Below are 26886 nucleotides of genomic sequence, written 5' to 3'. Positions count from 1 at the left end.
TAGTTCCAGTTTTTTAAGAAATCTCCACACTGTTCTCCATAGTGGCTGTACTAGTTTGCATTCCCACCAACAGTGTAAGAGAGTTCCCTTTTCTCCACACCCTCTCCAGCATTTATTGCTTGTAGACTTTTGGATCTCAGCCATTCTGACTGGTGTGAAATGGTACTTCATAGTGGTTTTGATTTGCATTTCTCTGATAATGAGTGATATTGAGCATCTTTTCATGTGTTTGTTAGCCATCTGTATGTCTTCTTTGGAGAAATGTCTATTTAGTTCTTTGGCCCATTTTTTGATTGGGTCATTTATTTTTCTGGAGTTGAGCTGTAGGAGTTGCTCGTATATTTTTGAGATTAGTTGTTTGTCAGTTGCTTCATTTGCTATTATTTTCTCCCATTCTGAAGGCTGCCTTTTCACCTTGCTAATAGTTTCCTTTGATGTGCAGAAGCTTTTAATTAGGTCCCATTTGTTTATTTTTGCTTTTATTTCCAATATTCTGGGAGGTGGGTCATAGAGGATCCTGCTATGATGTATGTCAGAGAGTGTTTTACCTATGTTCTCCTCTAGGAGTTTTACAGTTTCTGGTCTTACGTTTAGATCTTTAATCCATTTTGAGTTTCTTTTTGTGTATGGTGTTAGAAAGTGGTCTAGTTTCATTCTTTTACAAGTGGTTGACCAGATTTCCCAGCACCACTTGTTAAAGAGATTGTCTTTAATCCATTGTATATTCCTGCCTCCTTTGTCAAAGATAAGGTGTCCATATGTGCGTGGATTTATCTCTGGGCTTTCTATTTTGTTCCATTGATCTATATTTCTGTCTTTGTGCCAGTACCATACTGTCTTGATAACTGTGGCTTTGTAGTAGAGCCTGAGGTTTCTCTGAGCTTCTTGGTTCTGTGTTTTAATACCTTTCATTATTATTGAATATTTATCAGCTACTATTTCTCAAACCTTTCTTCTTTCATATTCTTTCATTTCCTCATGACGCTCTAATCACATATGTTAGAATATCTGATATTGTATTATAACTAAGTAGGCTTTTGTTTGTTTCATCTCATTTTTGGATAATCCATTTTGTTTTTTCTTTATTCTTTGTGACTACATTTTGATAATTTTATTGGTTAACTTTCAATTTTGATTTCTTTCTTCACATGTTTTGAGGATGAGCTCTTTGAAATCATGTTTCACTTCTCTTGCCTTTTTCTTCCATTTCTATTGTTTTTATTAAACCCTTTTTATAGTCTTAATCTCTCTGTACAAATTCTCCATTTGTTCCTTCATATTGCCTATATTTTCTATGGAATCTTTAACATACCACTCATGGTTATTCAGTTAATGAATATCTGGATAATGTTGGCATGACTTTATAACTTTGTTCACAGTGGGTAAGTTTTTTAAAAAAAATTTCCTTTTTTGTCTTGTAACTTTAAATGTTAATGATAGTGTACTCAAAAAGTATAGAATGAAAAAATAGTATCTGAGCCTGCTGTGGGCATATCTCTTCTTCTATCAGGTTGTTAGTATGGGGTTTTCACTGGTTTGCTTATGAATCTATCTTTGTATCTATGTGTCAGTCTATCTGTTTATGTACCTATCTATATGTCTGTCTGTCTGTCTGTCTATCTTGCTGTGATACCTTCAGTACACATCAAGCTTCAAATTTATTTAGTGTGAGATTCTATTGGTTGAACTTAGAGCGATGGCTCCAGAGTCAGAAGGATTTTCTGATTGTCCTTGCTATATCCTCAGGTTTCACCCTTACCTACATGCTGTGCCACAAATGTGGTCTCCCTGCTCTCTTGCCCCTCCTCTGTTGATACATTTTGCTACTGCTAGTTACTAGATAGATTACTCAGCTGATGTAAGAGTCAGGAGCTTTTATCTGTTACTCTAATTCAATCTCAGTCTTAGGCAGGCCATGTGTTCTTATGCTTCAAAAGGATGTTTATTTTTTTTGTTTAATATACAACATAATAATACATGCTGTTTGTTGACAAATACATATATTTTGATTTATATAGCCATAGGTGAGATGGATTAATACCAAGTATAGGATTATGGTATACTTTTGCAGAAAGAGTATTGAGGATAAATATGAAAAAGGAATACAGAAATATCAATAAATAATATATGTATTGTTTCCTAAGCTAGTTAATCATTATAAGAACATTTTGTAATATTATTTTTATGTTTATTTTATGTGATTTTTACACACACACAATTTATGTTTAATAAAATAAAAATCCCTAACTTAGCTTGAAATTTTAATCTGATTAGTTTTATTTTTCCTTTCTGCAATGATAGCCACCCATTATGCACAGACACAATTCTTCTTTATCAAGACCACTCAGATTTTTGTAATGTGACAATTAGTAGAATGTAAGTTTAAAAAATATTTTAATCATATGCAAGAAGAATTATTTCTCTACAAATACTTACAATTGTATTAAACTGAGTTCTATTAATTGGGTAGGAGTCATAATCACCACACACACACAAAAAGGGAATCTATGACTAGTTGAAAGTACCATTTGGAATACAAAAACTAGACCAATCTAAAGGATATATATATTTGAAGAAGAATGGCCTTTAAAATCAGCCTTAGCCAGGTTAAACTCTCATATAACCCCTTGCTAGTTGCATCAACTTGGGCAAGGTAAATAACTCTCAGCTCTTTTTTCCTCAAATGTAAAAATGTAGATAATATGCCTACCTTGGCAGAGGGATTAAACAAACAGGGCACATACTGTGCTTATATATATATTTTTTACTTTGTACAGAAGAAAAATAAGTATTCTTATAAATAAGAATAACTACTTCTATGATTTTAGAATGGTTACATTCCTTCTATGCACCAGTTTCCTTTTTTCAACTAACCATAATAGCATTTTCCACCTACGTACAAAATTAGAAAATAAGGGTAAAATAAGATAACATACAAAACTTGCTCAGAAAAGGTATGATACTATAAAAAATTAAGTTATTATAGTGCTTTCATGTTTACTTTCTTTCAGACAAATTAGTACCGGAAGGGAAAAGTACTAACATGAGTAAGATTAAAGACTTACCATTCTTCGGTGATGAAGCAAGCACATAAAAACATGTTTATTAGTCCAAAGGAAACAGAGCTGTGAACAAAAATTTTAAAAATTGATAATAGCACACAAATCAGAAAAATAGCAAAGTAGCATCTATTGGGGATTTTATTGCTTTTCTTGGCTTTTATTTTTAATATCATGATTTTAGTTTTTGTGAACAGCATTCATATGTTTTTCACTTGGATGACAGTATGATATATAAATAGATCTATAATAAATATAAACCATGGATCAGACAATCATGTGTTATGGAACTGTGAAATACTTTCTGGGTTGCTCAAAAATATGGCAAACTTTACTTTCTTGTGCATCAGAAAAAGTTTTGACTGTATGGAGTCAGTAATAGATTTATTTTAGAAGTAGCATGAATGTACATCCTCCAAATTTTTAATAAACTAATACTTAACAAAATTTGTGATAATTTTCCACTGTATTTCCATTATATTTAGTCCAAACAATATTTAAATTTATCCCATAGACTTTTTTTCTTTTTTCCTACCTAAAAGACTGAAATTATTCTTACAAATCCAAATTAGTGTGTTTATAGAATTTACAGGGTTTCCTTGGTGGCTCAGACAGTGAAGCATCCACCTGTAAAGCAGGAGACCGAGGTTTGTTCCCTAGGTTGAGAAGATCCCCTGGAGAAGGAAATGGCAACCCGCTCCAGTATCTTGCCTGGGAGATCCCTTGAACAGAGGACTGTGGTGGGCTACAGTCCATGGGGTCACAAAGAGTCGGACACGACTGACTAACACACACAGAATTTACATAGTTTGTCTGCTTTGATTTGATGTTTGGCAGTTGTCCACAAGTAGCTATTCTGACTAATCTCAATTCTATTCCATCCAAGATTTATAACAGTAGTGCTGAAAGTGTTTTATGAGGCACATAGAATTGTTTTCCTTTTTCTTAAAGTTGAAAAAAATCAAGACACAATTGTGATTTCACAAGATGATAGCACTGGTCATAACATGAGCTCATAGTTTCTCCTAAATGCAAACAATACATGTAATGACTGACTTGGGTACCATTTTTTAAAGAAGAGATAACATTTGATTGAACCTTGGATCAGATTTCGAACCTATCTGACTTATTCCACTGCAGAAAAAACCTGACTCTTGAGGGGAAGAATTTAGTTTAATTATCTACATAAGTAAGTCAGGGGAAATTTATTATGAAAAATTCAAACCTGTTTCTGAAGTTCACCATGAGGCTATAGTTCTAACAGGAAGAAAGCATTAGTGACTTGAAGATCAACTTACTTAGTTATCACTTATAGTGGGAATGTGTGCTGAAAGTTGAGACATTTTGTTAGCCTTTCAACAAAATAACTGAGGTGCTGGCTTTTTGACCCTATTTAGGTACCCACGGATGGAAAGAAGAAAAAAGATTTCAAATCAGAGCCCCAATATGTGATTTTTTTTTCTTCTTTCCCTTTCTGGTTCATAGCCCTCAGGCATCAAAAGCATAAGGTACCTTGGCCTCTTCTTTTCACAGTTTGAAAGTCAGTAAAGCTTTCAACAATCTTTTGTCCTTAATGGCTTTCTTTTCCATATATATATTATATATAATTTTTTCCCAAGGCCCAAAGCAGCCATTAAAAGTCACCATCATCTATCCAGTTACAGAAGCATCACAGAAAAGAGCCAAAGAGAACTATTAGTCATTGGCATATAGCCAGGAATTCAAATCTGATTTTCTGCATCTATTTCTTAAATTTAAGAGAAAATGTCCCAAAGTAATTGCAGCTTAAGGGAAACTCTCAAGCCATGTCATATATGTATGTACAAGGAGAGAAAGAAATACATGTGAAGTGGATTAAAACTACCTTGGTTCTCATAGTTTAAGACCCTTCAACAAAGAGAATGAAATTGCGAGCTCCTTTGTCCTTTCATACTAAAGTTTCACAGTATTGTAGGGTTTGTGTGCATCCGCCACATAATAGGTTAAGTCCAATGATTCGAAGTAAATTCTTTAGCAAACTTCAAGTTGGTAAACAGAAGTTCCTTTAAATTAAAATGCAGTAATCTATACCATCCCTGGAAAATGAGATGAAATGCACTAAGGTTGACAAAGGGTTCCTTAAATATTCCTCAGATTTCCTAAAGATCCATGGTTCTGCAACAAACTTACCTCTATTTCCTGTCAAATTTTTGCTAGTTTTTGCTTAGTGCTGACTTTTATTCCCTCACAGTATGCATCATTTGGACTCCTTGTATCTGATGTCCATTTCTTCAAGTATCATATGCCAGACATGATCTTTTACATTTTATTTTCTTGTATGTGTGTGTGTATATATATATATATGTATGTGTATGTATGTTTTATTGGCTCTTCCACAACCTACCAAGTATAAAACTATCTTTAACATAAGAGAAATAAGGTATTTCAAAACTCTGGGCATTGATAGATATTTTCCATGTTTTAAAAATAGTGTGATCACATTATTTGTTATAAGAAAAATAATTAATTCTAAGCTAGGTATTTCTTTATTAAAGATCAGTTATTTCCCAAGTGATCAGTGATGGTATGTACCAGAAGATCTCTGGCCGTCCAATCCTCTGAGGATGGAACAATTTTCAGCCCATTTATACCAGCATCTAATCTGATGGTCAGTATATTTTTTCATACCAATTGTTCAATATTGTGATTAATCTCTTAGAAATGGCTATATCTCTCTACAATTCACAATTCTGGGGCAGCTATGGAAACTACTAGTATATTATTTTCTGTTCCAAATAGTCTTAGTGCATTTGCCTCCGGTGGATGTGACTGGTGATGGAAGTAAAGTCTGATGCTGTAAAGAACAATATTGCAATGGAACCTAGAATGTTAGGTCCATGAATCAAGGTAAATTGGAAGTGGTCAAACAGGAGATGGCAAGAGTGAACATTCACATTTTAGGAATCAGTGAACTAAAATGGACTGGAATGAGCAAATTTAATTCAGTATCTACTACTGTGAGCAAGAATCCCATAGAAGAAATGGAGCAGCCCTCATAGTCAACCTAAGAATCCAAAATGCAGTAATTGGGTGCAATCTCAAAAATGACAGGATGATCTCTGTTTGCAAGACAAATCAATCAATATCACAGTAATCAAAGTCTATGACCCAATCACTAAGGCCAAAGAAGCTGAAGTTGAAGAATTCTAAGATGAATGACAAGACCCATCAGAACTAACACCAAAAAAAAAAAAAAAAAAAAGATGTCCTTTTCATCATAGGGGGCTGGCATGCAAAATTAGGAAGTCAAGAGATCCCTGGAGTAACAGGCAAGTTTGGCCTTGGAGTACAAAATGAAGCAGGACAAAGGCTAACAGAGTTTTGCCAAGAGAACACACTGGTCATAGCAAACACCCTCTTCCAACAACACAAGAGAATACTCTATACACAGACATCACCAGATGGTCAATACCAAAATCAGACTGATTATACTCTTCACAGTGGAAGATGGAGAAGCTCTATACAGTCAGCAGAAAAAAGACTGGGAGCTGACTGTGGCTCAGATAACAAACTCCTTATTGCACAATTCAGACTTAAATTGAAGAAACTAGGGAAAACCACTAGACCATTCAGGAATGACCTAAATCAAATCCCTTATAATTATACAGTGGGAGTGACAGATGGATTCAGGGTTGAGATCTGATATAGTGCCTGATGAACTATGAACAGAGGTTCATGACATTGTACATGAGGCAGTGATCAAGAACATCCCAAGAAGAAAAAATGCAAAAAAGCAAAATGGTTGTCTAAGCAGGCCTTACAAAGAGCTGAGAAAAGAAGAGAAGCTAAAGGCAAAAGAGAAAAGGAAATATATACCCATTTGAATGCAGAGTTTCAAAGAATAGCAAGGAGAGATAAGAAAGCCTTCCTCAGTGATCAATGCAAAGAAATAGAGGAAAACAATAGAATGGGAAACACTAGAGATCTCTTCAAGAAAATTAGAGATACCAAGGGAACATTTTATGCAAGATGGGCACAATAAAGGACAGAAATGGGATGGACTGAACAGAAGCAGATGATATTAAGAAGAGGTGGCAAGAATACACAGAACTATACTAAAAAAGATCTTAATGACCCAGATAACCATGACAGTGTGATCACTCACCTAGAGCCAGGCATCTTGGAATGCAAAGTCAACTGGGCCATGAGAAACATCACTACAAACAAAGCTAGTGGAGGTGACGGAATTCCAGCTGAGTTGTTTCAAATCCTCATATATGATGCTGTAAAAATGCTGCACTTAATATGCCAGCAAATTTGGAAAACTCAACAGTGGCCACAGGACTAGAAAAGGTCGGTTTTCATTCCAATCCCACAGAAAGGCAATACCAAAGAATGTTCAAACATCTGCACAACTGCACTCATCTCACACACTAGCAAAGTGATACTCAAAATTCTCCAGGTGAGGCTTCAACAATACATAAACCGAGAATTTCCAGATGTTCAAACTGGATTTAGAAAAGGCAGAGGAACCAGAGATCAAATTACCAACACCTGTTGGATCATCGAAAAAGCAAGAGAGTTCCGGAAAAACATCTCCTTCTGCTTCTCTGCTACTCTGCTTCTCTACGACCAAGCCTTTGACTGTGTGGATCACGACAGACTGTGGAAAATTCTGAAAGAGATGGGAATACCAGACCACCTGACTTGCCTCCTGAGAAATCTGTATGTAGGTCAAAAAGCAACAATTAGAACCGGTTATGGAACAACAGACTGGTTCCAATTTGGGAAAGGAGTAGGTCAAGCCTGTATATTGTCGCCCTGCTTATTTCACTTATATGCACAGTACATCATGCAAAATACTGGGCTGGATGAAACATAAGCTGGAATCAAGGCTGCCGGGAGAAATAGAAATAACATATTATATGCAGATGACACCACACTTACGGCAGAAAGAGAAGAGGAACTGAACATCCTGTTGATGAAAGTGAAAGACAAGAGTGAAATGCTGGCTTAAAACTCAGTATTCTAAAAACTAAGAATATGGTATCTGGTCCCAACATTTCACAGAAAATAGATAGGGAAACAATGGAAACAGTGACAGACTTTATTTCCTTGGGCTCCAAAATCACTGCAGATGGTGATTGCAGCCATGAAATTAAAAAATGCTTGCTCCTTGAAAGCAATGCTATGACCAACCTAGACAGCATATTAAAAAGCAGAGACATTATGTTGCTGACAAAGGTCTGCCTAGTTAAAGCTATAGTTTTTCCAGTAGTCATGTATGGATGTGAAAGTTGAACCATAAAGAAAGCTATGTGCCAAATAATTCATGTTTTTGATCTGTGGTATTGGAGAAGACTCTTGAGATTTCCTTGGACAGCTAAGAGATCTAACCAGACCATCCTAAAGGAAATCAGTCCTGAATATTCATTGGAAGGACTGATGCTGAAGCTGAAGCTCCAATACTTTGCCCACCTGATTTGAAGAATTGACATGTTGGAAAAGACCCTGAGGCTGGGAAAGATTGAAGGCAGGAGGAGAAGGGGATGACAGAGGATGAGATGGTTGGATGACATCACCGACTGGATGGACATGAGTTTGAGCAATATCTGGGAGTTGGTGATGGACAGGGAACTCAGGCATGTTGGAGTCCACGGGGTCACAAAGATCAGACATGACTGAGCGACTGAACTGAACTGACTCAGAAGTTCAGTTAGTGGACAGAGTCCCAACCTGGGGGTTTTATTCAGTGTTTCATCCAGATGGTGACATTCGAGAACAATTGGTAAATATCACAAAAGAGAGAAGAAAAGGGACAGAACATTATTAAATAGACTAATTTTAAAATTTATCCCTGAAATAGTTTCAAAATTTTATACTCCAGAAAATATAACTTAATTATTACAATCAGGCTCAGCTACTCATGTCTCCCCACATGATATCTGAGACATATGAAAGACTGCTAGTTTAATGGCAATCTGGCCTCTTGGCTGAGCTACAACCTTAGAGGTCACTCTGCAAGATTTTCATATTCTAGCTAACAGGTTTTATTCTTCTTGCATGATGTTAGTGTTGGGTTTCCAGTAGAATAAACTACAACATTTTTAAAGAATAACAAAACTCCATATGTAGTGTAGGAATTTTTTTCTCAACTACTTTCTTATCATTAAATGTATGCTTGAACCTACTACAAAATATCCAATTACTATATTGTATGTAGTAGTAGAGCTTTAGTTGTTAAGTTGTGTCCAACTCTTGCAACATATCTGAAACTCATATATTACTGTATATCAACTATGCTTCAGTTAAAAAATATGTATATCATTGAAAATATAAATATTTCTTAAAGTATTTATTTAATTGAAAATACTTCATTACATGAAATGACCTTCCATTTACAGAATATTTTCACATAATGAATCTATCATTTGACAATAAAAAGGCAGGAGACCAATTTGATGAACACAAATCCTTGCATACAGAATGATGTTAAAGCTTATTTTTCCTTAGAAATTATGGCTAAAAGTAAACCTTTCTACTCTATTTAAGAAGCCATTGCAATAAGTTGTTAAACTTAACTGTTTTCTGTAAAGATCTCATTTAAATTTTTTAAAATAATTGTCAAAAATGAAATAAACCCAAATTATTATGTAGAACAAATATACTAAGGCTAAGAAATATCTCATCAAAGTCTGAATTTATGTTTTTCTCAGATGTGTGGGATATCTCCAATCTGTGTATTTCATTGCTTTCCAAAAGCTATATGATAAATTTAAAGACTGAAGAAACTAAATTCTAGTGTTATTGTTTTACATGACCTATTTCAGGCACATACTTTTAAGTGAATGAGCTTGAGGTATGGTTAAAACAAATTAGAACAATTTCCTGAACCCAACATTTTCTTATATTCCAACCCGTTATAAAGTTAATGTCTTCTTAGGGAACTGGAGTTCAAATAGTGGGTTAAAAGTTCACAGAAGGAACAAAGTTCAGGGGAAAAATGAAAGGCAATCCAAAGAAGAATGAAGAAGAGAAGGTGAAATATAAAAGTCTAAAAGGAAAGAATGTTCTGAAATACATTACATACAGTTAGAACAAGATTAAAATTCTCCAAAAAGAAAGGAAAATGGGGTCATTTGCCATTGTTATTCATGGCAAGCACTACTGAGGCTGCTTAGCTAAATATGAAAAACTATTATTTTTATTCAAATACCCTCTCGTGTTAACATGAATAGTCACCTCTCCTTAAAAACATTTTAAAATTAATTATATCAGTTCATTCAATTAAGGGGGTGCACTGACCATTTATTTCTTTGATTTGAAAGAGGATAGGGTGAAAATAAAACACTATAATTTCTAACTATTCTTTACACAGAAAAATACACGAGTTTAGAAAATGTAAATTAATAACCTACATTTTAAACTCTACAATTAGCTCTCAGTACACTCCCTCCTCCTTAACTAGGAATGGTTTCATTGATTGTTCTCCTGGGCTGATACCGGCTGCTCCTTTTTGGTTTTTCCTGATGATGGATCTTGATTTCCTGATGGAGTGAAGCATGATGCCATGAGTACTGAATTAAGCCTTGTGTCAGACTTAGCTGTGTCCAAATCTAGTCAAAGGAAATCAGCAACATGTGAGGAAGAGTTCTAAACTGTTGCAAGTAATTTGGAAAAACAATTCATATTTCATATATCCAGATCAGTTAACTTCTTTAAAAGTGTGGTTGTACATTTTTTCCAATTATCTTGCTATTGTTCAAATATTCTGGTGCTTTCTTAAGGAATATGTCCTATGCATTTTCTTAAGATGAAATTAATTCCAGAAACTCTAGTCTAAGTGAATTGTGGTAATAAGCATTATTTTTATTTATTTATTTTTAAATAAAGAGACTAATATTCCACGAGACTAAAATCTGTGAATTCTCTGCCTTATAATGCTGAGCAACTGGGGCCAAAACAGCTATATGACAGATGAAGAGAAAAAGAAAAAGTGATAAATGAGATCTAAAGATATTTACAAACGAAGTTATAGCATTTTTGTTAATCTGTACTTATACAAATATACTTAAAATATTTATATTGCAGGTTAACCCTGTCCTAACTTCGTAAAATTTGTATATCTTTAAAAAAATCATTGCTATTTCATAGGCACATCTATTAATATTTAAGAGTCAACTTGATAGGGATTTTAAATGTATATATTGTATCCAGAAGGTAAAAATAACTTAAATTCTCATGAATTAAAATAAAGCAACCTGATTAATATTTTCCCTCCTACATAGTATATGCTGCTGCTGCTGCTAAGTCGCTTCAGTCCTGTCCGACTCTGTGCGACCCCAGGGACGGCAGCCCACCAGGCTCCTCTGTCCCTGGGATTCTCCAGGCAAGAACACTGGAGTGGGTTGCCATTTCCTTCTCCAATGCATGAAAGTGAAAAGTCAAAGTGAAGTCGCTCAGTTGTGTCTGACACTTCGTGACCCCATGGACTACAGCCTACCAGGCTCCTCCGTCCATGGGATTTTCCAGGCAAGAGTACTGGAGTGGGTGCCATTGTATATACCATTTGTTTAAAATTCAGGTCAATAACTTTTTTCCTCAGAACACAATGAATCTAATTTTAAAGTACCATTTTTTACCTAACTTCTGTGAACAACTTCCAATATTACTCCTGCCCACTATAGATCCAGGGAGATTGCAAAGATACAATCCTGGGAGTATCCTTTGAATTTTTGATTAAAAAAAAAAGTATAATAGTTTATATATTATCTCAGCCTCTCTTATCCACTTTTCTTATAAAGCAGCAGTTGCTGGGATTATATTTATGCATTTTAAGGAAAATTAGGTACTGAAATTTTTGTTCCTTAACTCTGATAGATTGGTTTACTATCTTCAAATCTTCTTAGTGGATCCTCAATAAATACTGACCCGAAGTAAATTAAATTTCAGCACATGGAATAATGTGTTTTCAGCAAAAAAAAAAAAAAAACTGTAAATTTCAAGAGGGCACTGCTTATAATGAAGTACACTATGTAGTCTTAAAGCAATAAGTATAATATGGCAGATTTTCATCAGGGTATGAAGGAAACAGTGAAATTTGTTACTAAACTTTTTAAGTTCAAATCTAGGAGGGTTTTAGTTCAAGGACACCAAGTCATTCAGAAACAACCCTGGACATCAGCACATACAAAATAACCCATATGTCACCCAGAAAACAGTCACAGATTTCTAATATTTTATGATCAATAGATGTTATGTTTTAACTGCATGCATGCTCAGTCCAACACTGAGATCTATGGATTATAGCCTGCCACGCTCCTCTGTCCATGGAATTTTTCAAGAAAAGAGTACTGGAGTGGGTTGCCATTTCCTTCTCCAGAGGATCTTCCTGACCCAGGGATAGAACCCATGTCTCTTGTGTCTCCTACATTGCAGGCAGATCCTTTACCACCTGGGAAGCCTTATGTTTTAATTAATTGTGTAGAATTTTCAGAATATCACTTTTTGGAAGTTTTACAGAATACAATATGCAGACCACAGACACTAGGAAAAATTATGCATTAAACAACTCTTTTCATTGCTAGAAATTTATTATGAATGAAAAATAATGTTTACCTACACCCATAAGTTTATTGGTTATTTTTCTGGTTATCTGCAAACTAATTATTATTATAACAGAGATGGCCTTCTATCCCTCAATTCTCCAAATAGCCAGAAATCTGGTCTTTGTAAGACAGAAAAATAAAACACATGGCAGACATTAGGGAGGAAGGTGAGATTCATTAAAAATGGTTATTTACAGGCATGAGCAAGTGTGCTCTAGAACTCATACCCTTGTGATTTGGGGGGTGACAGGGTCCCCCCCCAAAATAAATGCATTCATTTAAATTGCAAAGAAGATTAGCCTCTATCTACCTTACTCTGCCTGATAGAATTGTCTACTGCTTAGAAGAATCCATGTACGTACAACCAATATTTATTTCTGATGTGCTGAGAGATGGGGAATTACAAAACTTGTCCCAGATGAAAGCAATTTTAAAGACATTTAAACTCAGTGTTAAATTCTTTATATGTGACTGTCTATAACAACCTGAGTGTTTCATCCTGTCAACAAGGTTAAATAATTTTTTCTCTTTTTTAGCCTTTCAAGTTTTCAGTTTATTTAGTCAATAAAATGACATTTAGAAACAGTATAAGAATTACAATAATTTTATGTAACATCATTATTAGAGTTTAAATTTTATGTTAAAGTAAACTAGGTAAGAAAAATATTTATTTTCAGAATAATTGAAGTATCCCAGTAATTGTTAAAACATTTTTTTCTAAGGATATATATTAAACAAGTGAAAGTTTAGTATTCTGTGAAGAATAATAAGCTAGACATTGACCACATTAAAAATACAGTATGATTTGTTTCAAAGAACTTTTTCTTCAGTTTACTTAATTACCTGAATATCTATAAATGTTTTTGGAGATGTGAGATTAACTGGATATATACAGACTAAAATAAAAACGTGCGCTGCTTGAAAATAAAGAAGGAAGAAGTTAACATGTCTTGTCTCTTATTTAGCAATTTATCTTGAATACTTATCTACAAGTGATGGCCAGTATCATTCATCAGTTTTTCAGCAGGTACACCAACTTCAGATTCTCAGTTTTGACAGATAAATTTATAAAACTTAAAAAAAAGAAAGAGGAGTGTATGGACTTTCATTTAATAGATTAGAATTCTATGCAGCTAGTTCACATTAATTTGGAGAGAGATTCATTTGTGAAATATGTTGTCATGGGTTTTAAATGAAAAGTTTGAGGATGGAGAGTAAAGATTAAAATAGATCTCATATTTTACACTAAATGAAAGACATGTTTCCTACTTATAGGCTACTATTAATTTCCTTATTCCTGATATACCCAAGGAAACTACAGTCTAAAGGAATGTTTTAAAAACTTCTATATCCAATGCAAATGCAGTGCAGTAAGCTGAACACTCAGTGAAAGGAAAGCTCACACCCACAAATATCGCTGAAACTCCAGTTAGTCAAGGAATCAAAGAAATCAAAGCATTTATACAGATTTTATTGCAAATAAATCACTTTATCATGTACTCAAATGCAGGCATGATTTTTGATAGAGATTGTTTTTGATCCTCTGTAGGTTTTTGTAGAGTATCTCCTGCCCTCTTTAGTTCAGTTTTTATAACTACATTTAAGAAAGAGATCTAATTCTACAGCATAATTCTGACTTCAGCTTTTTGTATTGCTTGGTGAAAATAGGTCATTATTTGCCATTTCTGGCAGGAACTGTTAACAGGAAACAGGACAGGAAATGATACAATGATTCCAGAATTGTATATTTCCCCTATGCCCTGGTGTTTGGGGAATGACCCTATAGTTAACCAGGAAATTGTGTGGTGGTACTGAACCTCACTCATATTATTGAACTTTTTTGTTCCTTGATCCTCTTTACTTAAAAGAACAAATTAAAATTCTAGGACCAATAGATAAAGAAACCTTAACAAAGAAAATATTTGTCTGTTAGATTATATTAATATGTTTCTAGATTTTTGAGCAGGCAATTCAAAGCCGACATTAATATCCAGTTAGCTAACAAAAATATAGCATATAAACCACCTAAATATTAAAACAACAAACTTCTAAATGCTTTAATATTTATGGAGCTTATTTTCTCATGAAAATGCAACTTTGATGCCATTTATTATTAAATACTTAGTTTTTTTTTTTTACAGTTAGATCTTTGCATTTAAAAACTGCTTTATAAGATGTGTGCTTTTATATGCCACAAAATGATAAATTATATTAATATGTGTCCATTGTTATTTTTTCTCAAAGATAGACAATATCTCCTAGTAGAAATATACCCAATAAAAATTACATACCTAAAACTCACACAAAAACATGGGCACAGAGGTACCTATTAATAATATAAACTTCTCCATTTAAAATTGTATGCAAATGCAGTGCCAAATAAATTACATTTAGTTTTTGTGTAAAGTTACTTTATATCTTTAAAAATAGATATTTAATTCAAGACCTCAACTAAGATAATTAATTGCTGAGCAGACTCTTTCACAGGAAGTCGGAGGTTCACAGTGTGATTTAAACCTTTTTTGTTACTCCAGTGTGGGTGGAATTAAACCCTTTAATATTTTAGAACACTTAACTATTTTATTTACACTCTTTAATCGTTAACTTCAACCTGTTTTAAATTTATGTCACTGGAGGATTGAGAATAACAAAGCTGTACAAATTTAACAATTAGTCTTACTATGTAATTGCTCAGAATAAACATCTTGATTAGTCAAATCACTATTAAATTTTAATCAATGTGAGTGGGTGTTTCTATTTTTGATTGGGGATTTCACATGGATTTCCTAAGTAATTCCATTTGTCTGTGAAGTTGAGACGTTCCTTCTCTTCATATTATGCCTAATGGATTGTATCTCAATCTTAAATAATGTACTGTTAGTGTGTAGTTAAGACATTTTTCTGTCATATGAGCTTTCTCTTTATAATGTTAATGACACAAATTTTTCTTTTCTAAATATTTATTTTCTGTTGATTTCTAAACAAGGTATATATAAAAATGTTACTAATTGTTTTAATAACATTTTCAAGAAATATAATTTAATTTCATGCAAATATTATGTGTTATTTTAGGTTAAACAATGACTTCTAAAAAAATAACTGCTAAGTATGTGGAAGATGAGCATTTATTTTTAAAGAAAATATGACATGATTTCACCCACACAAAATATAATGTCAGAAGTTAAGAGTTAGTGTCTAACAATTCCTAAAATTCAGAAAACAAGTAATTTTTTGCCAGGAAGATTTACTCTATTAAACAGGCGAATGACTGTAGTTTTGTTTTTTGTTTAGTTTGTATACCTTTCTTTCAGAAACAACCAATTAATACAAAATAACATTTTTTGTGTGTGTTTAATATGCTGCAGACTTCCTTTCTATGGATTTCTCAAATGAATGCTTGTGAAGTCTTCAGGTGATTTGAGATGAATAACATTTCCTATATATTGTCTTATGCCATCATTTGAGAGCATTATCCCTGCGTTATTATCAGTGTTCAGCACTACTTCATCTCTTTTAGCATTCTCTGCTAATTCAATATAGTCTACCAGGGGATAGGTACAATGGCTTTTGGAGTAACAGGTTCTATTAGAAATGTAATCAATTCTGTGAAACAAGTTTTTTTGTTTTTTCCCCAGAAATATATTTAGTTAAAAGACTGAAATAAAATAACACACCCACAAACATTGCATTGATGAAAATGAATAAAATATTTTTCCAAAGACAGGAATCATATTTTCTAAATGTAGTCTTTGTGTTTTCTTGCCTTTTATAACCCAACCAGTTCCAAATATGGTATTACTTTGGAACATATCAGAATAAAGCACTGTTGAAATGACATTCTATTCTTTTCATGCTCAATGTACAGTTTGTGTTATACAATTTCCGTTTAGTATGTTTTCCTTAATTAAATAACTATTCTACTTTTTGAGAAGCTACAAACTGAATGTAAGTCTTCAGACAAATATACTTTTACTGTAATTTACCATAACATTTGAATGGGAACAAAAGAAATCTGTTTTTACAGTAATGATGACAAAATTATGAAATTATATTACTTACTAAAGTTATGGATAAGTTTACATGTTCCTTTGCTTTTCTTTGGATCATTAAATGGTTAATCCTAACAAGCATGGGGGAAGGAAAAGAAATTAACTAAAGTAAGGCCCTTGTGCTACAATGACACTTGCTCTATGCTCTTACAGAGAAAAAACATGATGATAAAACAGCACAAAGTGGAGTGTTATGAATTTTATTAATGACTAGGAGACAGTGTGCAAAACATCAAAGGTCTGTGGAAAAGATTAATGACCCCGTGTGAGACTGTTTAATTACCTCCAGCTAATTAGATTCTTGACCAAATTTTTAATATCTGCATTCCTTCTACAGCCTAATTGAGATTCCACATTATTTATCAATCTTTCAAAAAGCCCTTAGTGGACTGCTTTTTTAGTTTTTCCCTTTGCACTTTGACTCCATTTATGGTCAATTATTAAATAAATAGCAAAGTAACTATTCACCACAAATTGTATATGTGGAACACTTTATGCCTGTTTATTTTGACTAGGAGACTATCATTGGCATCTTTTATACATAATGAAGCACTCCAACTAATAAACTGACTAACTCCATTGTAAACAACGTGGATAATATTTTTGTTATCTGGGCTGTGCTCAGGAACTCCTCATGTGGTTTCTGTAAATTAGCCTTTGCAATAGTCAGTAATCCTTATTTCAGTTTACCTTAGCCCAGAGACCCATGGAATGTTATCACACCAACTAGAGAGAACAACTCAATTTTTCTTCCTTCCTTTTTTTTTTCCTTTTTTGGTAAATTCAGATTGCCTTTTAGTGTTCAGAAAGTCTTAATTGCAGAACAATTTGCATTAATAAATATCAAGCTGTTCCTTTTGAAATGATGGAATCCCAAATATATTTATAATATAGTATATTGCATTTTATATATAGCTACATCACATACCATCTCTGAAAGAAGCAGTTGATATAGTACCTCAATGGAAGGAAAGGGCACTATTTTGAACACCTACCAGTAACCCAGAAAATACTGATGACTTGGATTGTCTTTAACACACACTGAGTAAAGCAAGAAGTCCAAACTCAACAAAGGCCAGCTGAACTATCTTTGTATAGACAACAGCTTTGTCTGAATGATTCATAAATCTTAACTTTTAAATTCATTTATTTTTAATATAATAAATTTATTAACATGACAGAACATATATTACTCTATCATTTGTCCACTTATAGAACCAAGGGGGGGGGGTGGAATCTATTGGGATACAAACACAGAAAATGTCAACTCAAGACACAGAAATCTAAAAATGTGATTCTATTGAGGGATTTCAGGTAAATTGCATCTCGGACTATAAAACCTAGAAAACATACATTGGGCTTCACAAAGTTCAACAAATTTTCAACTATTAATAATAATCATCTTCTATGTTTTTTTAGTATTATTCTTGTGTTCCTCATTTCATCCAATATTTGTGAGCCATCGATTCATCCAACATTTATAAAGAGGACAGGGTGATTTTCACTATTTCATGGGAGTTGTAATTTTATATCACATTTAGGCATGGCCAGAAGAGTCATTCACCTTTTTTGTTGTTGTTGTTCACATTTAGTGCTCACAAAGTCCACTGTGCCCAGTGTTTCACTTACGCATACCATTGATCATCTTTAAAACTAAAAAAAAAACCAGACAAGATGATTTCTAAAGTCACTTCCACTTCTAAAATTCTATGATTTCAAAAGATTGTCTTATCACTTCAACTCAGATACTTTCTTCCCGTGTAGTACTGAGTTCACACCAAAGGCCAGTCTAGAATCCCTATAAATAACTTCATGTTAGCCTGCCTATACTCATGCCTAAGATTCATATTTAAAGTGAAAGTGAAAGTTGCTCAGTTGTGTCCAACTCTTTGCAACCCCATGGACTATACAGTCCATGGAATTCTCCAGGCTGGAATATTGGAGTGGGTAGCCTTTCCCTTCTCTAGGGGATCTTTCCAACCCATCTTTAAGTTAAATTAATATTAATAATAGTAAGAGGAGTACTAACCCCCTATGAAATCTCATGGAAATGAAAACCAAAGCAAAGCCTACTATGCACCCCCAGGGAGAGGGAACTCAGGAATAGTGATGAGATTTGGGGAAGTACAAGGGGGATAGAATACATGAGAGAGATAGCATGGTGACTCAGACAGTAAAGAATCTGCCTGCAGTTCAGGAGCTGCTGCTGCTGCTACTAAGTCGCTTCACTCGTGTCCGACTCTGTGCAACCCCATAGACGGCAGCCCACAGGGCTCCCCCGTCCCTGGGATTCTCCAGGCAAGAACACTGGAGTGGGTTGCCATTTCCTTCTCCAGTGCATGAAAGTGAAAATGAAAGTGAAGTTGCTCAGTCGTGTCTGACCCTCAGTGACTCCATGGACTGCAGCCTTCCAGCCTCCTCCATCCATGGGATTTTCCAGGCTAGAGTACTGGAGTGGGGTGCCATTGCCTTCTCCGACAGTTCAGGAGACCTGGGTTCAATTCCTGGGTAGGGAAGATCCCCTGGAGAAAGGAATGGCTACCCGATCCAGTATTCTTGCCTGGAGAATTCCATTTACAGGGGAGCCTGGCAGGCTACAGTCCATGGGTTCTCAGTTAGACATGACTGAGCAACTAACAAGGATGATAAGATACATAACCAAAATAGTGTAAGGCAGGGCTATAAGATCTGAAATCTTCAAGAGCGCTATAAGAGCTGAAATCAGCTCCAGACCCATAAATGAACAGAGAGAAGGTCAAAAATTTACATCAGTTAAGTCTCTGAACTCCAAGACTTCCTCACCCCAAGTCATGAATACCTGGACTTAGCATAAGGACTCTATACTCTGGCAAAAGTCAAACAAGGAAAAAAAAAAAAATCTGTTAATGGCAATAATAGCTCTGGGAGGGACAAATCCTTCACCTTATCAGTCATTTCCACCCATAACAAAATTATATTTCCAGATTTTTTCCCCAGAGAAAGTTTCAATCACAGAGAGGCAGCGTAAGGAGATTGCCACCTAGATTCAAAACATGAGAAGGGAAGCAAGAGAGAAAGTACAAGAAGCACCAATGTAAACCTTGATTTTTTCTTTATCTTAAGAAGTTTGACTAAGACAGATCCCAGGACTTCCTCACAGGAGCCTCTGGACACAGTCACAGGATAGGAAAGGAATATAAATATGCTATGCCTTAGGCAACTTCCTAAGTTTTTATCATACTAATCAGATGATCTAGTCAGGATATTCCAAAAGGTTTTAGACCAATAGAGAAACCTCAGTAGAGCACTACCTTATTAGTTAATAGAATTCATTCACCCTCTTAGTCCACACTTTAACCCATTTACTCATTGTCTTAAATAAGCATGTTGTATCATCTATGTATGTGATGCCATGTAATGGTAACTAAACATGGCTTCTGTCTTCCAGGAGTCTGCAATCTAGTACCATCTTATGTGAACAAATCTGGGGGCAGTCTATGCAAAAATGCATCCCAGAAATTTCAGAAAATCTTATTTATGTTTTTGTTACTGAGTTCACATTGAAGACTGAGGCTGAGATTCCTATACTTTTATTTATTTATTTATTTATTTTACATCCTATACTTTTAAAATCAAGGCAAAAGGCACCTGGCTAGCAATAAAATTCAGATTACTTGGACATGACAATGAGAATAAAGGTCCCCTGTCCTTAATCCTACATCCATCTGGAAAAAGCCTATGGAGGACTTCATAACTAAACCAAAGATCATCTAAGCTAACTTTCAGATCATTATGGGAACCCATTTTACAGCATCCTTCAAAGGCTTTCCTTCAGAGCCTTACTTCCCAAGAGTCAGGCCACTTCAAGTTACATTTTAACACATATTAGTTATAATGCTACCATTTATGCTTATTTACTCTGTGGCAATTATTTAAGCAAACACTCTAAATTTCTCCATATAATTGTTATAATTGCAAATTCTTATAATTATGTTCTCAAAAGCTGCAGGACTAATCTGGGAATAATTTTTCACTATTAGTTTTCTAGCTGCCACACTTTTGCTCCACATTAAGTCATTTAATAAATTTTTGGAAATAACAGTAAATTTTGGTGAGGATTAGAATGAAACTCTTAGCAATAAGGCATTTCTTTTCAACCATTGAGTGCAAATTAAAAAGGGAAACAACAGTAAGACCACATAAGTATGAAATTTCAGGAAACAAGTACTCGTATACACTTCAATATAAAGTTCATATTAAGTAATTACTTAATATAAGACAAGAGTCTGAAAATTTCTATGTCCTTTGGTCCAATATTTCCCATTGGTACAATTCAATAAGAAGGAAAAAGGGATGAGGATGATGAAAGGTATTCAAACTGATATTAAAATTATGAAGATACTTATTCCTAAATAGTGCAATGGCCTATTACAAAGTTTAAAAGAATGAAAAGTTTAATAATGATGAGAAATTGTTCTAGCTATATATATTTTTTAAGTTTTTATTTTGTATTAGGGTATAGCTGATTAACAATGTTGTGACAGTTTCAGGTGAACAGCAAAGGGACTTAGCCATGCATGTACATGTACCCATTTTCCCCCAAACTCCCCTCCCACCCAGGCTGTCACATAAAAATGAGCAAAGTTCCATGTGCTATACAGTGGGTCCATGGTGATCCATTTTAAATATAGCACTGTATACATGTTCATCCCAAATTAGTTATAAGTAGAAAAAGATGCATATAAGTTAATAAGTAACTATGATTCAATATGTTAAAAATACACGTAGAATATACTTATCTAGAAGTCTATATATTTCATTTTTAAGGGAAAAAAAAAGTTTTGAAAGGACATAGAGCCACTCCTTTACTTAAAAATAACTTGTATCTTGTTATGTGCTTTTAATTCATGGGAAAATCTGTAATTAACATTTACTAGCTCTGAAATCAGAGAAGGCAATGGCAACCCAATCCAGTACTCTTGCCTGGAAAATCCCATGGATGGAGGAGCCTGGTAGGCTGCAGTCTATGGGGTCGCTAGGAGTCAGACATGACTGAGCGACTTCACTTTCACTTTTCACTTTCATGCATTGGAGAAGGAAATGGCAACCCACTCCAGTGTTCTTGCCTAGAGAATCCCAGGGACAGCGGAGCCTGGTGGGCTGCCGTCTATGGAGTTGCACAAAGTCGGACATGACTAAAGCAACTTAGCAGCAGCAGCGGCAGTTCTGAAATTAAAATGTTTAGCAATATTTATTTTTCCAGGATAAGTTTTTGTAATGTTTGAATATTTACAATGAATATCTATTCTGTATACATAAAATACATATTTATGAGTAGAAAAATTAAAATACATAGACATTAACTGGGAAAGATAAAAGATAAAATGTTATGGGTTTCTTTATATTTTTATATTTGCAAATTACCTAACATAACTGTATATTATTTTATAATTAAAAAAACAAAATCAATTTTAATTAGGATGAAATTATCCAAATAAACATGCCAAATAGAATTATAAATCAAAATGTAAGTTCAGGAAATAATAGACAGGAAAAACCTTCAGATAAAGCACATATCCACTATTACTTGAAATATAATGCTGACATGAAATAAGCATTTTTCTGATACTGTTATGTATTACTTTTTAAAATGTCTTATCATTAAGTTTTGTGCTACTAAAATGTCAGTCAATCAAATGTGGAAAGATGAGCTTATACATTCATGAAGCAGTCAAACAATTTTAGATCTTTCTTTTTTCAGATTTGCTAGAATTGACATCACATTGAATGTAAATTACTCATAAAATAGAAAGCATTCTATTAATTTAAACTGCTCTTGGTCATGCCTGTTCAACTTACCAACTGTTCCTATATTTTCCTTAAGATATATGTAAAAAAATAAAATGAACCCTTGCAATAGTAGATATTAAGCGACTAATGTTGTTAACATTACTAGTAAAGGATTCAGAGGAAGGTGTGTGTGTGTGTGTGTGTGTGTGAGAGTGTGTAACATTCCAGGTTTTCTGGTTGTTAGATTAACTGGTTGTTAGATTACAAGGAATGAGTCTTCAGTTCTATAATAGAAAGAACACAAAACCTTAATCAATAAACTTGATAAAATGCATGTCAGTTATTTTAGACAATTTGCCCTCCAGTTTGGATAATTGTTGCTACCTGTAGCCTAAACCATTAACCTCTCAACCTCAGTAAATGGAGATTTCCTAGCAAAAAACCACACTGCCAAAAGGAAACCACATTTCTAACAGGAGAGAGAGGGTAGTTTGTTAATCAAAAGTCTGTACCACAGTGAATTTGATAGTTAAAATTGAGTTGGCATTTTTTATTTTCTTTCAAAAATAGCTTCTTGTAACTCCTCAATAGACTCTCCTTATCCCCAGCCATGAAAAACAGCAGTGTTTCCAACTTTTCACCTTTCAACCAATGTGTCCCTGTAGTATTCACAGTACTAATGAAAGAGATTCTTGACAATGTCACTACGGACCACCCCAGAAGTGGACTTCTGCCAATGTAAACCATTATTACAGTACTGACCGCTCATCTCTTGCTGTGCGGTCATTCAGAAACTTCCCCTGCTTCCCTATTGCTCACACAGTGTCTAAAGAGTGACATCCTCCCTTGAACCATAGACACTGAGGCCAGCTCCCTGCTACTGATTCCCTTCCAGATCGCTATGGACAACATCCACACTTTGATGCTACTGAATGGACTTTCATTCTCTTGGGGGAGGAAATCAAAGAGCATTCAAAGAAAAAACAACTTGGCGATGACAAAGAAATGTCTACAAACTGATGCAGCCTTTGCTTTGGAATTTTCCTCACATCCCAAGCTTATAACAAGCAATGAAGCTCCTTGAGCATAATTATTTAATAATAAAAACACCAAATAATGTAAAAGCTATATTTTTGCCAGAATCACATTTAACTTCTGGGGATGAAAATGACTTGGATACAAATTTAGCCTACAGTTACTGACATGAGAGTGTTTAAATGATACAAATTATGAGACATGGGGACTATTACACTCTATCAAATAATGGTGACTTGTTACACACAATTTGTGCAGAGTGCACAGGAAGTTTAGGTTGCTATAGGTTTGGAAATTGCTATGAAAGGATAAGGGATAAGCATTTGGTGTTGCTAAGGGACAATACTCCTAATCATGTTCTCCCTAAAATAACTACCAAGTATCAGATATTTTCATATACACGACCAGATATGCCAGTTTTCCCTTATAGAGTTAAAGAAAAATATACCCTCAGTCTTTAATAAAAGTGCCTTCCCCCTTTGCCAGATTGGAGAACTTAGTCTCCCATGTCCCTGTCTTACACCTTTGTCTTTTGATTTCTTGCCTTTACTAACTGATAGTACAATGCCAAGAATGAAGGGTTAGTTGTGTCCTTTACTCATTTGCCAACAGATCAACTTGGTTTAGGCTCAGCAGCAACTTATGTTTCATTTGCAGTGGATAATCACTATGGCGTTGTATGGAAAGAGTCCCTTAAGAATATATCATCAGAAAAAGAAAAATACTTTGTCCTCGTTCTCATGAAAATAAATCGTGATCTAGACAAAGATAAATTAAAAACTTAAGGAAAATAAGATGGGGTAGATGTTGATATAAATTATGAATAATTATTTCTGTCTAAATTTGGAGAAGAATTTACAGGGGAGCTGAAACCAAAAGTAGGGGTTTAATGAATAATTATCAGATTGCCAATGGAGGATTTGGAAGGTGAGTTTCAGTGTGGAAGGATGGCCAACAGCACCTATTAACATATAAAGCCATGGAGGGAAAGTCAGGCCAGCTTTAGTTGGAATTGATTCAGTGATGTTTTAGTAAATGGTTAACAACCAGTTCTTTGGAAACAAGCAAAAAATGTGATTTCAGTGAGTACAAAGTTGGGAAAAGACACACATTCTTTCCTGTCATGAGCCAAGAATGAGCCAGCTCTAGCACAATACTAAAGCTGGGTGATATGGGAGTTCCCCAATCATCTAACAGGCTTCCCTGGTGGCTCAATGGCAAAGAATCTGCCGGCCAATGCAGAAGATACAGGTTTGATCCTTGGGTCGGGAAGATCCCCTGTAGAATGAAATGGCGACCCACTCTAGCATTCTTGTCTAGGATATCCCATGGACAGAGGAGCCTCACCGGCTATAGTCCATGGGGTCACAAAGAGTCGAACAGGACTTAGCAACTAAACTACAAAGCAACAATCTTTTTTTATGCAGAAGGTATAAATATAACTGAGCATTGATATAAACAGTTAAATTTCACCAAGTAAAAAATTGTAAATTTTTAGATTTTATATGTTTTGTTTTAATTTTGTCCTTTTGGTAGGAAGGAGTCTCCTTCAATGTCAGTTTTGTCACTTTTTCTTTTACAACTTGGCTTCTCCTTAGCAATATTTGTATTCTTCTCTGGACTGAAGAAAAGACAGTCAAGCTTGTTAAGATATTATGATAAGTTAGTGTCACTAGGACCTCATTGAGGTCAAAAGATTTACAATGCATGACTAAAAGGCAGTGGTTTCTGATAGCTTTGCAAGGTCAAGCCTTATTTCTAGATTCAGGACTATGATTTGAAGGGTTAAGGTGTCCTGAATATTAATCCCCTGATGGGTAGAGTTATAATATATGGATAGAAATATCATAAAAAAGTAGGCTACTTTTCTGGTTTAAGCTGCAAAACATCAGTGAGTACGTTCATGTTAGAAAGAAGCAAAGTGAATAATAAAAATGTCTGCTATTATATTATTAATAGAAAAAAAATGCTAGTGAATAATGTTGGCTTATTTAAGTAAATTGCTCATCTTATTTATGCAGGAACCCCAAGCTAAGTCTTTATAGTGTCTAGCAGGTCCTATAAATGGATGCAACAGGACCATGCAAAGTATAGCAGAAGTAAAACAGAGTATCAGGGCCTGGACAGACTAGAGAAGGAGCAGCTACCATTCATGCATTGTGTCATGGAATACAGGCCCCTTTAAGAAAAACTGAGATTTCATGTAAAATTTCCTGATTCTTAAAGGTTGGCAAGTAATTCGTATTTTAAACACACTGTGTGGGCCAAACAAAACATGTCAGCAGGCAGGATTTTGCCTGTTAGCCACCAACTCGAGACCTTTGCTTTCATTCATTCTAAACAGTGCAATGTGGTTTGTATTATGTGGTATTGGCAGGCAGGTAGTATGTGGGGCTAACGTGCCTGGATTTATTTTACTTATTAATTACTTTATATCCTGCCTTGTTCCCAGATGTATTTGAGATAGTTATTTAAAAAAATCATGCAATAATATGATAAAGTAATTGAGGTGAAGGGAAAAAGACTAAAATCATAAGAAGAATTCTAGGGAGAGGTAATACAAAGAAAAAAAGGACATAAAGTTATTTTGTCCTTAATTTTAAAATTAAGAAAAATCAATAAAAGAAATTATGTAAGATGAGATAACAATGCTTCATTAAGCTTCATAGCACCCACAGTGAAGAGTGAAAAAACAATTTTTATAAAATTTATTTCCATGATGTGTGAGATAAACTATGCTAGATAATCAAGAGAAATGGAGCTTTACAAAGAAGTGAGGTCAGAAAAAAAAAAAAAAATACTGCAAGGGTCTTCATATTTTCCAGCAACAGAAGAACCTTTCCTCTCACACAAATAGTCTGGCCACCTCCTCTCTAGAAACTCTTAGCAGTGAAGTGACAAACTACACTAGAAACACAATATTCACACGTGATTTTTAGGGGCCCTTGTCAAAACATAATATTTCCTTCTTCTTGTTCATAGATAAGCCCCCAAAAAGGACACATCTCCTGCCCCTACTGACAGATTCACCCATCCCAAATATTAGTCAACTTTTGGTCAAAACTTTAGTTAAAATCAGGAAATTTTTGAAATTAAATTCCATTTGATATTTATTTATATCCATATAAATTTTATATCAATATAAATCCATATTTATTATTATATTTAATATATTCACTTGATATATTAAACACTGTCAAATATGGTGCTAGATACTTGGTAGCTTACAAAATTGAATAAAAACTTTTTAAAAAGTAGCCTGATGGGGAACACATGTATACCTGTGGTGGATTCATTTCGATATTTGGCAAAACTAATACAATATTGTAAAGTTTAAAAATAAAATTAAATTAAAAAAAAAAAGTAGCCTGCTTTTAATGGGTTTCC

This window comes from Bos javanicus, chromosome 2, assembly GCF_032452875.1.
Source record: "Bos javanicus breed banteng chromosome 2, ARS-OSU_banteng_1.0, whole genome shotgun sequence".
NCBI lineage: Eukaryota > Metazoa > Chordata > Mammalia > Artiodactyla > Bovidae > Bos > Bos javanicus.
Note: the sequence above shows the minus strand (reverse complement) of the source record.